The sequence below is a fragment of the Rhipicephalus sanguineus genome, chromosome 8 (genome assembly GCF_013339695.2).
Source record: "Rhipicephalus sanguineus isolate Rsan-2018 chromosome 8, BIME_Rsan_1.4, whole genome shotgun sequence".
In the NCBI taxonomy this organism is placed as follows: Eukaryota; Metazoa; Arthropoda; class Arachnida; order Ixodida; family Ixodidae; genus Rhipicephalus; species Rhipicephalus sanguineus.
Window position 1 is genome coordinate 4,511,938 of NC_051183.1, and position 15,728 is coordinate 4,527,665.

General features: G+C 46.1%; 2 long non-coding RNA genes across 2 annotated transcripts in view; both read right to left on the minus strand.

Moving 5' to 3' along the window:
• Positions 1-1,101: 1,101 nt before the first annotated feature.
• LOC119402579 (uncharacterized) lies at positions 1,102-7,631 on the minus strand. Its single transcript, XR_005185830.2, has 3 exons — positions 7,546-7,631; positions 4,318-4,437; positions 1,102-1,267 (listed from the first exon to the last, which is right to left on the minus strand). It is a non-coding gene; the product is annotated as an uncharacterized LOC119402579 (long non-coding RNA).
• Positions 7,631-15,728, minus strand: part of LOC119402580 (uncharacterized) — a 14,511-nt gene continuing 6,413 nt past the window's right edge. Inside the window, exons 2-3 of the long non-coding RNA XR_005185831.2 lie at positions 10,067-10,234; positions 7,631-7,686 (exon numbers count right to left, since the gene is read on the minus strand). This is a non-coding gene — a long non-coding RNA (uncharacterized LOC119402580). The remainder of the gene's footprint in view (positions 7,687-10,066; positions 10,235-15,728) is intronic.

A 15,728-nucleotide genomic window follows, 5' to 3' on the forward strand; every position in this document is an offset into this window, starting at 1 on the left:
AGCTTTCCGCAGGATGTGTTTTTTCAACAAGCCCAAGGGGTGTTTCATGACCCCTTTAACAACTGTACTTGCAGTAGGCATTCTAGGAGAGTTTGAAACGGCCAACGTTACGCGCACAGACGTTCATTTCCTTACGACATGGTTGCGGCATGCCCCGAGAACCGAAGCTAGGCTAGCAATTGAGATGGTAGGCCGGATGTTATGACCCCCCTGCCCTTCTCCCCCCTGCCTCCCTCCCCTGCCACACACACGAAAGGCCAACGCATATGTTCAAGGGTTCTGGTGACGTTGACATTGCCATTCCGGAGATGGTTCGAGGTCAAATTTCCCTCCTGACTGACTCTACAAATGCGCTATATTCACTCCTAAACTGAAGGAGCGCAAAGACCACATGCTTGGTAGCTCTATATTAAATTCCATTGCATTTTTTTTTCGCACCATCGCGCGGCCGCTAGCCGGCCTGCATCTCAGCACCTTAATTTCTGCACGGAACGCCAAAATTGGCAAATATAGGCATGTGCCGAACAACTTCGTTGGCAGCTATGTTTTGCGATGGTTTATTCAATTCACCGTTCATCTTCTACGTGCGCTGCTTTGCAGAATGCCTTCTTGATCCCGTCAAGTTCTGTGAAGACCTTTATGTAAAACGCCACAAAAATCGTCATCGTCATCATTTTCTGTGTTATTATTTGGCATTTATTTGCTGTTGAATTCCTCCAACTGAAGTAAGGAAAATTATGCAATGTGCCTGCGTCCCCCCTTCCTCTGCAACCCCATGATCTTTTCAAATGTTCACCGCCTCCGCCCCCCCCTCCCCCGGCATAAATTCTGGTTGCGCTGTCTGTTTAACAAAATACCAGTGCCTGTGCAGCGCTAAATGCGAGAGATGGGCGGAGGTTGAGGCGCCAGCTGGATCGAGCAACTCTACGTTATTACAAGAGCGACAAACAGCGCCACCTCATACCTCGATGGCGTGTGCACGAAATGAAACCCATAGTCAAGCTGTTGTTAAAATATTCCATGTCAAAGGATTAATCTCATTATGCCATTTTCTTTCCTTGCCCCCTTCGTCAGGCTTGCACAAATTCAGCTGTATTTGTTGAGACGCATTTTATTGTTTTGAAAATGCTACTTGGAAGTTTCTTTCTTAAATTCAACAAATGCGATGTACACCGTGGGACGCCATGGTTCAGCTACTGTTCCTCATTTTTCGTTCGATGCTGCTTTACTCTCTTCGCTTGGTTTTGCAGTAACCACCGTAGCATTCCTGTACAGAAATAATAAAAAAAAAACTTTGAAAATGGATGCTTTTCAAACAAGCAAGAACTCCGTGATGACACGTTAAGCATACACTCTAACAGTACCTTATATTATAGAAGGCAGCAGTTGGCGGGTTCCAGATGAAACTTTTTATTTGGGTGAAACTGTGCCCGGTAAACGAGAAATCAAACTACAAGCGATACACGCTTACACTGCTAGCGGCGAACAGGGCATCGACCGTCGATAATCTGATCTGCGGTTAGGCGCGTCGGCATTTATACATGCGGCATCGAACATTCGAGTCTTATCGCTGGTGGCCGCGTTAGTTCCAGAATAATCTCAGCTGTTCCCGTTTGCGCGCTAAAGCCTAACAGATTATTCTAAAATAATCTGGAGGGTTCCCAGACATAAGGGGGCGGCTTGCGCAAGGCAGCTGCTACGCGTGCAACGGAATAGTTACATAAAAATAACAAAAGAAGCGCGCACGGTAATATTGTTATGTTATTTTAATGAAAGCATAAAACCTGCATGCACAATTGACATCAGTTCTATTAATCAAGTTCTGAAATCATGCTAAATATGCAGACGGCATGTGGAAAAGTATTAAAAATATAAAAGTACACAAAGTACATAACTCTATTTCGCTTAAAAAAAGAAAACGTCACAGTTTCTGTTCATCAAGCTTCTTTATAGAAGTATTGTTGGCGTAATTGGTAATGATCCCGTGATGCGAATAAGCTCGTCCATTCACTACACTCTACGAGAGAGAATAAAAAAGAGCATGCGTTAATTTTTTTTAGGTGAGCTCTGACTTGCAACGTACCTATATGACTCTCTTTAAACGGACCCGTCAACTCTCTTGCGGGTGCTTCGACTCTCCGAAGAGAGTATATTGATCTTGAAAGAAAGTACACATGTCTCTTTAAAGAGAGTAATATACGTTGCAAGTCAGGATTCACAAGAAAGAGTCAAAGGACTGTTTTTTTTTTTTGGAGCGTAGAGCAGATATAAAATAACTGCTGGTGTGCTTTTCTCTATTGCAATGGCAGTGACATGTTTCAAATAATACAGGAAGATTCATTTAGAACACGGAAAACCGCATTTTAAACACAGTTGAATAATGGCTGGCAATATGCTGAAAAGAAAAAAACACTGCCTAAATACAGCAACGACGGCAGGGTGATATGTAATAAATATGCAGTAATAGAATTGCTCGTCAGTCCTCTTCCGCCATAGTTTTTCTGTACTGACTGACAGGCCAAATAATGAAGCCCAATTACTTGCATTTTAAAAAGGGGGTCATGTTACATAGGAAGCTGCTGACGCTTTATTTGGGCATGTGCGTACGTGTTGTTTTCTTTTTTTAGTTCACGCTGTGCGAGCAAAAGACGAAAAAAGATTATGAGGCTATCACGCGCTCTATACGACTGAAAGATGTTTTAGAAAGCAGGTATAGCTTTCCTGTGCTAGCGCACGCTCTTATTTCAAAGAGTCAAGTAACCTTCCATCATTAGCCAGGCAATAAGCACATGAAAAATAATTTGTAATGGGATAAGCCTCAGAACCGAATATTGTACGTCTCATAAGCATATCGCAACAGATGTTATTCTAAAGCTAAGCTAACATAACACGGGACGCCCTATATTAAACATAGAAACATAAACTGCAATATGTACTTAAGAAAACCAAAATCACCCTGTCCTGAGACCAAACCAGATATGTAAATAACGCCTGGTGCAAATAAATAAAGGAGCACGCGAGCAGTTGTCTCTCTGACACATCCATGAAGGATATCTGTAGTTATGCACCTGAACAAAATTAAAATTAGGTTTTGAAACGCTTCCATTAGTGTACCGGTTGTCCTAACTAGAAGCATAACTTTTTTATTCGAATGTTACTCTGCTGAATGCTTAACTGTAGAGACCGGGACTCACTGGCACGGACGGTGGAAGCGCAGCCACTCATTTGGTTCCCGCAAAAGTGGGTGAGCTAACCAAAGTAGCAATTTGGGCGAGTAGTAGAGCTTCATCGTAAAACAGCGCACATGCGAAGAAGAAAAAAAAAAGGAACCGATGGCACGAGCTTGACTACGGGTGAATGTGACTACGCATACAACACTTCAGTTCCTCGCCAAACACGGCAAACCAAAATGCCTAACGGAAGATCTGGAGAGAAGGCACTTTCAGCAGAACACTGTTGCTGCACTGCATTCGAACCAAAATGAAAGCAGATGGCAAAAAAGAGACGCCAGCGTACATGTTAAACGAAAAGGGTGGGTTTCCTCGCCAACGCGAAATCATTCAGCAACGCTGTGGGCAACGCTGCATACACGCCACACATACTTGACTAAGCACCGAGACAACCAAATTTCGATTGCAAGTACATCTATTCAAGGTACACAATGTCAGACTTAGTGCAAAGCAAATTGCCCACAGCTAAATTGGGCCTGCGCAACTTTCTAAATAGGGCAGACCCAACATCCAACATCTGCTACACGCTGACATGATAACTCTGCGACATTTTATACAGTCTACTAACTAAGCACAGAAAGCCCTCGCAAAATACGTTTGTCAAAGTGATATGTTTCGAGAGATGTAGGAAGGGATGACCGATATGTGTAAAAGCGATCAAACTGAAAATGCACCCAGCAGAGGTCAACATATACTGGTAGAACAAAAAGCAGCAGAGACAGACGTAAAGTTGCTATTTAGCAACAATCCTCAAACCCAGACGCTTCTCCCGCTTAATCCCCAACAGCAGCCAAGAGGCATCCCCTTTTCCTAATGAAGGTCACATTCATTCATTCATTCATTCATTCATTCATTCATTCATTCATTCATTCATTCATTCATTCATTCATTCATTCATTCATTCATTCATTCATTATGCTGTCAGCATGCTTTGCTGCGGTGCAGTTCTACCTATAGCGCCGGCTTTTATATTCCGGGCACATTTCAAAATTTTTATGCCGCCCACATCGATGAAAATCCAGTGCTTGAGTACAACATGAAAATTCTCGTCAAACAAGTATCGTTTGAAATATTAAGAGCGTTTTACCCTGTTTTTACCGCAGTTTGCTCCGTCTAGACACCAGATTTCAGCCTCACCAACGTCTCGTCCGTAGGTGTCTTTCCCAGGACAACAGTTTATTTTGCAAAGGTCATCCCCGTGTCTCTTCTATAGCAGAATAAAGCACAAGAGATACTGTATTGCTCAAGAAAGTGCTGAGAATCATCGCGCTGTCGTCGCAGTAAGCAGTTTCTGGAAGTTGTGAGACTTTCGCTTCTAAATGTCTTAATAATAAATTCAGAAAATTCGAATCTACCATGCACTGAATCTACAATTACCATCTCACAAACATTGTTTTGTAATAATTTCTCCTTCATATACGACCTCATCTGATCAGTTACTGTTTTGCGACAAGGGGTGTGCGAATATTTGAAAATTCTGAATAACGAATCAATATACTCGAGTCGAATAGCGCACATGCAAAATACCGAATATTTTTCGAATATTCCGCGCCGACGGGAGAACTCCAAAGGAACGAAACGTTGGAATTGCTAGGGGTCATTTTTCATGATTTAATTTTTCTATACTATGATGCATGCAGTCCAAGCTTTTTTACGGGGATATCGACGCAGTATTGATCACACGATGAAGGTGTTTTCGCTTAAAACTTTAATACTGTGGTTAGTGTTGCATTTCAACCTCCCGTTACAAAAGATCTCGAAGGCTACAGAGTCGCTGCTGCATGCGAGCTTACCTCAGCTTACATAATTGAGGTAATTTTGTCGGTCACAATAATCGCAATGTTCTTTCGTTAACGTTTGGCAACATTAGTTTCAAATAAGGCGTTGCAAAATTATAGGGCTGCGTTCAAAATAGTTCCCTTACTATTTAAATACCCACCGGTTTTTTCTAATGAGGAGATAGGTTGTTCTGGCCTGGCGCTCCGTGGTGAGAGTACTCATATCTGCAGAAGGTGGACTCTTTTTGTCCGCTCTCTTCTTTCACTACCATTCCCCCTTCGCCAATGAGGTTTCAGCGTGCTCTGCTATGGGTAGCAAAAATAAGCGCCTTTCCGATCCTCAAACCACTGATCTCCGACGGTTAGTGCCTCAAACCAATACTGATAAGAATTTGTGTTTAGTACATTTGTTGTGTCTAGGCGAAGCCCCAATTTACTCTGTGGCGGCATTGTGGGTTAGCACATGTCGAGTTAGTGCTAGCACCTGGACAATTTTGAAAGGACACACGTCGAGCCCTGAACTGTACAGCTATGAGCAAGCTTAACGAGATAACGGGAACGCTTGCCGCACGCACTGTCGGCGACACCTGCCCACACCAACACTAAATTTTCCGCATCTGCAGTTCACTTGCGGCGTGCTTGTTCTACTATAAGGCGCATCGCGTCATCGGTGTGCGCCTTCCACGAAAGTGCGCTCAGATGACGCGGTGCTTGCGATGATAAGGTATACTCTCGCCGCTAATACACTGCGCAGATTCCGAGCCAGGCGTTGGTGTAGGCAAGCATCTCTAATATCTGCGACAAGCGCTGCCATGTCCATGCTAAGTGCATTTACGTCTGTACGTGAGCGACTCCAAGCTAGCTTATGTTTGTGATACGCCGTTTCTGGCTCTTTTTTTTTTTTACAATTGCAGAACGGCGGAAAAAGTTGCATAACACTGTAAATGCCCTGAGGGGGGTTAGGAGGGGATGCTCTGGGCGGTTCGAGTTCGTATTGTCTAGAGGAATGTAGACGGGTGAGGAAGAACGGGAAGAGGTGTTGCGGCGGCACTTGCTTCGGCGTAGTGTGGTGGCGCTGCCATAGTATGACGTAGAGTACTGCGAGAAACTGTAGATGCCGAGACGGGGAAGCGCGCCCGCGTTGGAGAAACAAGCGGAGAAGCGTCAACAGCAGCAACGCGAACAATGACTGCGAATGCGGGACCCTGCACAAGCGGAGAATGCGGCCCAAAACCCCCGAGGCCGAGGAAGAACATTGCTGTCTGCATAAGCTCACGCCGGAGGAACGAGCGGAGAGGTGTCTACAACAGATACGCCAATACATCTTCACTGACAATCTGTCCCCATTTAATTTTTCGACCAGAAGAATTTTATGACTTCATTGTAAACGAAATAGGCGATTTCTCCTTGCACCTGCACTGTTAGGTTCAACACATCGCAAGGCGTCGTTCATATTGGTGAAATCTTACGCGAGGGCAACAGGCAGTACAGTAAGGAACAGTCTTGTACAAGTGGCATCCCTACTTACGCACGATGAATATGGCTGATGCTTATAAATACGAACCGAGAAAGCTACCTGAATAACAGAAAACTTTATGACATTTCAGCTCGCACGTGCTGTTCAAAGTAAAAACCCGTGAAAAGTAGCTTGTATGTCTACCTTCATTTAAAGGGACCTACAGCTGACCGCAACTTGTGATTAGATCTTGATGGAAATGAAAAGACCGTGAATTGTAGTGACAGATTCAAGCATCCTTTTCGCGATCTGAGTAGAATGTATGTTTGCAAATCGCGTTTAAAAGTAACAAAAAACTGGTATGTCGAGCAGCCTAGCGGAACAGCCTTCAAGCTGGATTATGGAGTCGTTCAGTTTGCTTTGCGTAATCTGATGCTTTCGTGCGCACCGTATCAGTGCTCAAAATTAGAGTATGTATATGTTTTCCTTTCCGCTCTATTCTGTGCTGCTTACGAGGTAAAAAAAAAAGTAGCACGCTAAGAAACGGGCCTTCGTTTGCGGCAACTAGTCGAACATGTCGAGCTGCGGCGCATGCGCGCAGAGTGCACGCATGCGCGGCAAAGCGCTGATCCCAAGCAGGAACCGCTCTCGCGCTCACCTCCCACTGTTTGCAGCATGTGTTGCGTGTATAGAACTTCATATTCGCAGATCGAAAGTTGATTATAACCGTTTCATTGCGTTTTCCGCGTTACCATTCCGTGATTAGGCACTCTGACCGGTAAACTTTCCGTTGCGTTATAGAAAACAGGTACCCATAGAGATTAATTGCCGGTCCCTTTAAGCTCTGCGTGAAAAGGCGTTGTCATCAAGGCTAAAAACAAGGTCCTGTAATTAAATACGTGCGCTCATATTATTAGATATACAGATAAGCAGAAATATTGGCTAGATAAGTACCCGGATGTATTTATCTCACGCTTCATATGTACCACGTCCATTAAAAATAAGATTTCAGAAATGTTGTCATTTTTATGTGTGGAAACATTTAGTCCTCATTATGCGACACTTTGATTAGTAAACGTACTTTACATTCTTTTGAATTTGCAAAGCCGGAGTGCCTTCGGCAGAATTTCTTGCGAGGAGAACGTGTCACCAGGCAATCTTTTCGAAAGTCTTTGGTAATTTGCCTTTCCAAGTGTTTTCTATGCAGCTTTGAGGGACATACCTGCGTATGCAGAAATACAGTGCGATAAGTAAGGATTTGAAGTTGTGAGGACAAGCACTACGTATGAACAGTGCTGAACAGAGAAAAAGTTACGCTTGTTATATGCTTCTCAAAGATGCTTCTAGCGTCTTTGTCAGCCGTATTTAACTTATAGATACGACCATATTTGTGGTGTGCTTTCATTATGCAGCTATAAACCATAAATATTTCTTCTAACTTAAGATACATACAGCCCTGAGGAGTGGTTATAAATATAAGATATAAGAGTTATAAATATAAGAGATATAATAGCGAGTCATCAAAGCGGCTTTTCTCTCTGTGGCCCTGCCATAGTGCACTAATGTGGAATAAACTGGAGTGACTCGAATTCAAATTGCTGTGTGTCCTCTTCATACAGTTAAACCCTTACGTCTAACGTGTTTCACCATGTAACTTGTCATGTTCAGGCCACTGGTAAACTACCATCGTTCGGACGCTAATTACGTGTATCGAGCAGCTAAACCATTCGAACACCTCACGAAGGACAGCGACCCAACAGCTCGATCGATCGACAACCTTTGCGTCAAATCCAAATAAATGCAATGTGTTTCTTTATTATTTATACATACAACAGGCCTTTGAGGAGCTCAAGCAGGAGTGTGATAAAGAAGGTTTACGTAGAATACAGGGAGCCGCACATTAAGCGTGCAGGAGTTTTAGCTTGTAACGTATACTTCTTTACGTTACCGTGTTACCGGATACCGGATGGAATCTGCGCATGCGCGAACCTTTACGGAACGTAAAGGTTTACGGAACGTAAATACTCGCCGGAGAGGCTTTACGTTTACGGCCCTGTCTCGCAAATACACCTTCGTTCGTGGCTACTCACGATATCCGCTTTGCGGAGACTCCAGCCGAAGTGCGAGCGCCACTTACGATCGCCTTATTTCAGCCGGATTACCGAGCCTAGAGCGACCTAGAATACCGAATCCGCAAACGTAAAAAGCCTAAAGACGCTGACAGGCTGGATAGGTGGCGCCATCTAGCGGGGCCAAGGTGTACCAGGCGAGCACAAAATTGTTTATTGTAGAAACATCGGGCATTTACTCCCAATGTAAATGCCTTGCAGCGGCATTATTACGAATGAGTTGCCTTTTTTAATCATTTTTTCCCCTCGAGAACACTAAGCAAAAACAAACGTGTGCATGATTGTGGTTGCGCGAAACGTCACAAGATGTCGACACCATCGTCCGGTAAACCTGGTATTGCTACACACCTTCGCTTTATACCGGGATACTACACACGCTAAAAACCTCTCTTATGATTTTGCCGCAGCGTAATGCAAATATTATCTAAATTAAATGTCGTTTAAATGCTGTTATCATCACCACTTAGTGGTTTGCGCAAACGTAAAGGTTTACGTACGTACGTAAAGGTTTACGTTTGGGCAGCTAAAAAACTGTACTAAAACTCGAGTTCCGGTAAAACGGTAAACGTAATCCGGTAACGGTAACGTAAAGAAGTATACGTTACAAGCTAAAACTCCCTAATATCACAGAAAGATTAACTCTAAAATAATAAAGCATGAATACAAATTAAATCCCAAAAAAACCATACATTATCAGCACATTAAAAACCAACGTTGATGTCAGCTACAACATAAACAAAGGATCAACCAAATTAAATACATTTTGACATGTAGCTGGCTCAAGCAGGCAACTGCGGCTAGAAACAGCGAGAATACCTGCGAGAGACAATGCAGCTTCGGTTTTTTATGACCATTTTACTATGGCCACTGTGATGTAAATGCCTCCTCGGGTTGCGTAAGTAATCAGATCTCGATTCCTTTCAAGTGGCCATGATATAGCTCATAGATGAGCATCAATATGGATAGAACTCTAAGATGGGATAAAACATAATTGTTTTCTGTAAAACGGTGGGATAGCATTTAGCTCACCTTTCATAAGTAGATGGCTAACACTTGCTAACGCTTATGAAAAATAAGCATCGTCGGAATTCCGAATTTCTAGGGGATTTTTACCGGAAATGATGTGTCTCGACATTGCCATTTTAGGGTTGTGAATGGGACTGGACCTTTATGTGTAGCGCTATCTTCAATATAATCAGTGTCCGTATGACCACCTTTTATGTGATCTCCAGTGTTTCTGACTGGATTGTATTTTGTGTTTTTCGTTTTCTATGTGATTGAACCTCGTGCTTATGTGATCTTTTTCATGGGTCGACTGACTTACATGATCTGTCTTAGGTGTGTTTGGTGTAGTTTCTTTTTTTAATGGCTGCGATTTTCACAAATTCTACTATTGTGAAAAGGAGTCGCCGGAGCTATTAGAAGCGCCATCTCCTAAACAAAAAAATATAAAGAGGAAAAGTTCTCACTTACATCAGGAAGGCAACAAACTGCTCCTGTGAGCATGATGAAAAAGAAAACTGCCTCTCGTCCTTACTGACGTAGCTCATGAGGTACCCGTCACTCCAAAGGCAGTGGTATGCGCCTTGGTTTCCAGGAATGTTTGGTACTGGAGCCGCTTGGTCATGGCTTGATCCCATTCTGCACGGAGTGAGTGAAATAATTGTTTTATAAGTTGTGCGCATCACCGTCGGGTCTCGATTTCGTGGTTTTCATAGATCTGTTGCTCACAACTTGTTGTTTGTTTGTTTGCGCGTTAGTTTTCTTTGCCCTGACTGCCAGAATAGGGGTCGTTTGCTAAACCATCACATGATTAAAGCGTATATTTGGCCCACTCTAGCTATTTATAGTTACTCTAACATTCACGGCACTAAAGACACCGCCAACTGTCGAATAACATTATACTCCGATTAACGCCCAGTTATGGTCAAGTAACACGTGAGAAACATCGGTATATATTAAACATCAAACTTTATTGTACTGTTGGTTTACGTGGTCCCTTCATTACAACGGTCCCCCTAGCGTACGTCGCCGCACTAAATCGCACGATTGCCTTCCACCAATGACACGCGCCATATGTGAATCTACGTGAATTCTACCCAGTACATCATCAACGACATACGATCGGGCGCGTTTATACTAAAGGGTCGATGAGAGTCATGGCGACTTGCAGCTTTGAATTTTTATTGTTTGATCACGCACAGAAGAAATCTCACACAGGCACTACTTTGGAGGTCAAAACCCAGTGCCCATATATACGGGGTGGTCAGTGAACGGTTGTGCAGCGCGAGCAGTCGGTTTTTTCAATCAAGAAACTCGCTAGCAACGCGAGGCGAGAGAAGGGGGGGGGGGGGGGGGGGAGGGGGGCTCGAGCACGCATCTTCAACGCAGCGAGCGCCTCCGCGCCATCTAGGGATCTTTCTGAGAACTAGAGGTGGCTACGACAGCGCCATCAGAACTAGAGGTGGCTATCCTACATACCTACATACTACAGAGGAGGAACAGACCCACACCCTAAGGAGCTTCGCCCCAAAAACGCCACCAGCAGAGAGAACAAGCGGGCTAGCAACTGTCTCTTAAGCAGGACATACCGCTCACATGAAGAGGACAGGAAACTAATAGGAAAAATTGAGACCGCAAAAAAGAGGCAGAAGCCGATATAGAAAAAGGGAACGAAAGGAAGGCACACCTAGAGCACTACACGGGCCCGGGCCCGGGCTGGGCTCGGGCTTGAAAGTGCGGGCCCGGGCTTGTGGCTGCGGGCCGGGCCGGACTCGGACCCGCTCATTAAAAGGCGTAAGTCGGCCCTTCGAGCACACGCGAACGTTATGCATCGCATGGTCTAAGGTATACTGTGCCAAGCTGAAGTGACACGTGCAAAGAGCTGGCTCTTAGTAAAGCTTAGCAATAAAAAATTTAAAAAAAAAACAGTTGAAGTGCAATTTTTTTTCACAGTATAGATATAGATTGGCACTGTATATTTTCACTAACGTTTCGGCTGCTGGACCAGACTTTGTCAAAGTAACAAGTACATCGTGGTGGGTTCCTTAAACACGCCAGATGAGGTATAAATAAATAAATAAATACATATATATATATAATATATATATATATATATATATAAGATATACATATATATATATATATATATATATATATATATATTATAATATATATATATTATATATATATATATATATATATAGGAGAAAGCCGAGGCAGAATAAGAACAGCCGGCCACGAACGGGCGTTGTCTCTTGTTTTCTCCTCGTGCTGGTCAAGCACGAGGGCCCAAGCTAGGCCGCTGCTCATCGTCATGACACTCGGCCATGGACTGCCAAAGAGCAAAGCCCCGATAATGTCTCTGGTGGCAGATCCTGGCTGTGTCACTGTGTTCGTTCACTACAATCTGGAACTGGCTTGGAGTTTGCCGATGACGCTTCTGGTGGGCGGCATTGACTGCACCTCGGTGGTCTGTCCCGACCACGCTGCGATTTCGTTTGGGGATCTGACAGGCGGGTATGGAGGACGAGACTGGCTACATCGCTGTGGTCGGTCTCGGCCACTCAGGGACTTTACGTGGACAGCTGCCATAGATAAATCTGTCGGCGGGCTTCGGCTGGGTCGGGAGGGAAAGCGGCCAGACGCGGCACGGCCAAAGAAGCTTGCTGGAACAGCATCTGAGAAGACAGCGGGTGCCTGGCTGGGGGTTCTACAGCAGGCTTATTCGGGATAGAAATATTTTTCAATGGGCTCTGGGGTTATCGACAGGCAACATTCTTGCGCTTGTCCCGGAGAACCGTGTGACTGAACATGTGGTGACTGGGTGCGCATTCGGTCAAGGAATGCTCTCCAAGCAGTAGAAGCGGCTCCGGCGGGTGGAGCACAGTGGTGTCACTGGTGTGGGTCATGGGCTCTTCCGGTACCTTCGCGAAAGGTGGGCAAGACACGAGAGGTGCTGGCACCTGCGCGAAGGTGGTCGTGGTCTCTGGCAACGTCAGGAATTCGAGATACTCGCGCGGAAAACTCTGTTCGCGGCCGGTGTCTGCTCCGCGGCCTTCTGCGTTGATATCGCTCGAGAGGCTGTTGCGAGTGTATTCAGCGCCGAGGTTGTGTCCTCATGAAATTCGTCGTCTAGCACAGGGATGAATACCTTGGCCTCTTCCGGCGCCTGTACTGTAGGCGTGTCAAGACGACGGAAAGCGGTGTCTGTATGTGTCCAGCGAAGGCGAATCTGGGGCCGGCTCCTCAACTGTGCTGGACGAGTAGTGGTTCGCCTCTCTCAGTGATGTTGAGATGTCGTGTACCGGCGCAGAGGCGGAGACCAGCAACGGAGTGTAGGACCGGCGTCCGACGTCAGTTCAGGACAGCCCGAGAGGGTTTCTGCCGTGGGGCTCGAGGGCACCGATGCCCCATCGAGCTGGTACCCCACATGAGCTTGATGCCCGAGAAAGGGCACGTTGGTGAAGGGCACAGCTGCACCATGGAAGCGCTGTGCCTCGCGAGCTGATCTCGGGCGGCGGGCAGGTTTGTGCAGTCCGAGCCGCGCCGTCGAGGTGGTGTGCCTCACAGCCCCATGCACGGTCGAGAATGGGTCTGGGGAGATAGGGTCACCCGCATGTGAAGGAGACGAAAAAGATTTGTGATTTTTGCACACCATGCCGACCAGGATGGGCCTGACGCCCTCGTAGGCATGCCATGCCTTAGCGGCATCGCGAAGGCTGTCGATGGCAATCATCCATTTTTGATGGTCCGTCAGGCGTGGCGGGTGCCGAGCGAGTTGATGGTGTCAATCCAAAGGAAAACGTCGTCCTGGAAGCCGCGGAATTCCGGTAGTCGCAGGCAGCCAGTGATGGTGCTACGGTAGGCGAAACTCCGGGGCATGACGACGCCAACCAGTCGAGTTGGTATGAGAGCTCCGTGAGGGCACACCGCAGCTCTCTGCGGCTCTCGGGTGAGCTCTCTCATGGTCTTGCGAGGCGGCGGCGGCCACGCGGCACTGAGCGAATGCAGTGCTGGCAAGGCGGCAGGGACACAGCACGGATATTGACGCTGCCAAGGCGTTCACCGTGACTCGGAGTCCGCGATGGTGGCGGAAAGCTCGGCGGCGCTCGGGCGATCCGCGCGTGGTGCCTGTGGTGACGTCCGAGGAGTATGACGCGATCGGCGTACTCACAGAGGAGGGACCCTTGTCCGAGGAAGCTTGGACAGCACCCCTAAGCGGCTCGGGTGCCGATGGAGTACTGAGTAAGCCGTTGTCGCTGCGGGAAGCGTGGACGGCATTTCCGGGGTCCTTGCCGTTGGAAGCGTCAACCGCGTTCCGAGGTAACCGGTACCGTGCGATGGCTTGTCGTGAACTGGTACTGCGGTGTCGATGAAGGAGGCTTGAGCCGCCGAGGAGGCTGGACGCCGTCCACGGACGGTGCCTGAAGCGCCGACAGATTGGCAGGTGGTGGCGAGGGGCATGTACGCCGTCCCTGGGTGAGAGGAGCCCGTGCGCATTGTTGCCGCGAAGTAGCACGTCACCGGACAAGTAGTTCCCCGGAACCACAACGGAGGCTGGACGCCGTCCGTCATGGTGGGATGGATGCGTACCGCGGTGGTATATTGCGGGTTCCATCAGCGAGGAAGCGTGCCGGCGTTCCTCTGGAGGACGCGTTGCCTGAAGCTAACAGCTGGGGTTACCTTTCGACGACTGCGCCATTGTAATGAAAAACAGAGAAACAAGAGACAACGCCCGTCGTGGGTTGGTTGGTGATCCTAGAGGAATGGCCCAACCCCCACGGGGGATCGGCCACGAATCGTGCGGCAGTAGGATGTGTGAGTGAAAAAAAAAAGGGGGGGGGGAGAAAAAAAAAAGGATAATTCTCAAGAGATAATTTTAGGTAAGCGAAAATGTATTTGTGTTCGCGGTTTCCCAATTGAATGCTAAAGAGATAGAAAAAAAATGGAAGAGAAAGAGTTAGTTAAATAAAGCATAATAAAATAATGAACGAAATGAAATAAATAAATCACCGGTGTGTACTAGAAATATTAGCATGGCAGTCTTTTTGATTCGTTTATATAGTTAATACTGCCTCACATATGTCCTGTTGCAGTGACCCAGTGCCGACGCCCCAGGGAGAGTAATGCCGTTACGGAAAGCTCAAGCCCAAGTTTTCGGAAAGGAGGTTCAAGAAATCTTTGCCTTAGATGTGATATCTGCGACATTCTGTGAAAAAATGCTCTATGGTTTCTGCTTGCGAACAATAACAACATTGAGGGGAAGGAACAAAACCAGGCCTGGTAAGTAAAAATTTAAAGAGGGAATTCTGCATCGCAATCTAGTTAACGTAACTTCTAATTGTCTTGTGCCACACCATGAACTATGCCATGGAAACCTAAGGTGCTGAAAGTCTGCCCCGTTTAGAACAGAAGATCGTGTGGTGTTCCTCTCGAATACAAAAATATCGAAATCGTGCGATAGTATTGTTGGGAGGAGGGTCTTAGAACCTTCAAGACCGGGCCCTGAATTGATGCCGCCGCTGTGTCCGCTGCTTCATTTAGAGTTATTCCAGTATGACTGGTACCAAACCAAACGGACAATACGTACATGATTGGGCTAATGTATATAATTCTGACAGGCAGCTCGATGACTTGGTACTGTCAAAGCAGTGGCAAACTGACAAAGAGTCGGTCAATTAACCATGAAGAAATAGATGCTGGGAGTTGCGCAATGCCAGAATAATTGCCATTAATTCTGCCTGGAATATTGGCGTAAAATCGGGCAGTCGAAGAGAAAAGGACCAGTTTAAAGCTGTTGAATAAATGCCCACTCTGCCTTCTCATCTGCAACGGAGGCATCTGTGGCTATGACTGAACTTATCCGTAGACTCTTAAGGTGGTCGCTCAACAAGCCGTTTAAATATCTAATAGGCAATAGTTAGCATTTTTTGGAAATATATCATCAAATTCTATTATTGTTTTATGATGAGTACACTTGGGAAACTTATTCGCGCATTGTACTGTAACGGCTCCAACAGCTGCTTTACGAAAATATTTGAGGGCGATGTAACCGAGACCACTCAAATCAAAAAAATCTGGACGGTTCGCAAGAATATTGCGAGCGTCTCTGTGGGGAGGCATAGATGTTTAG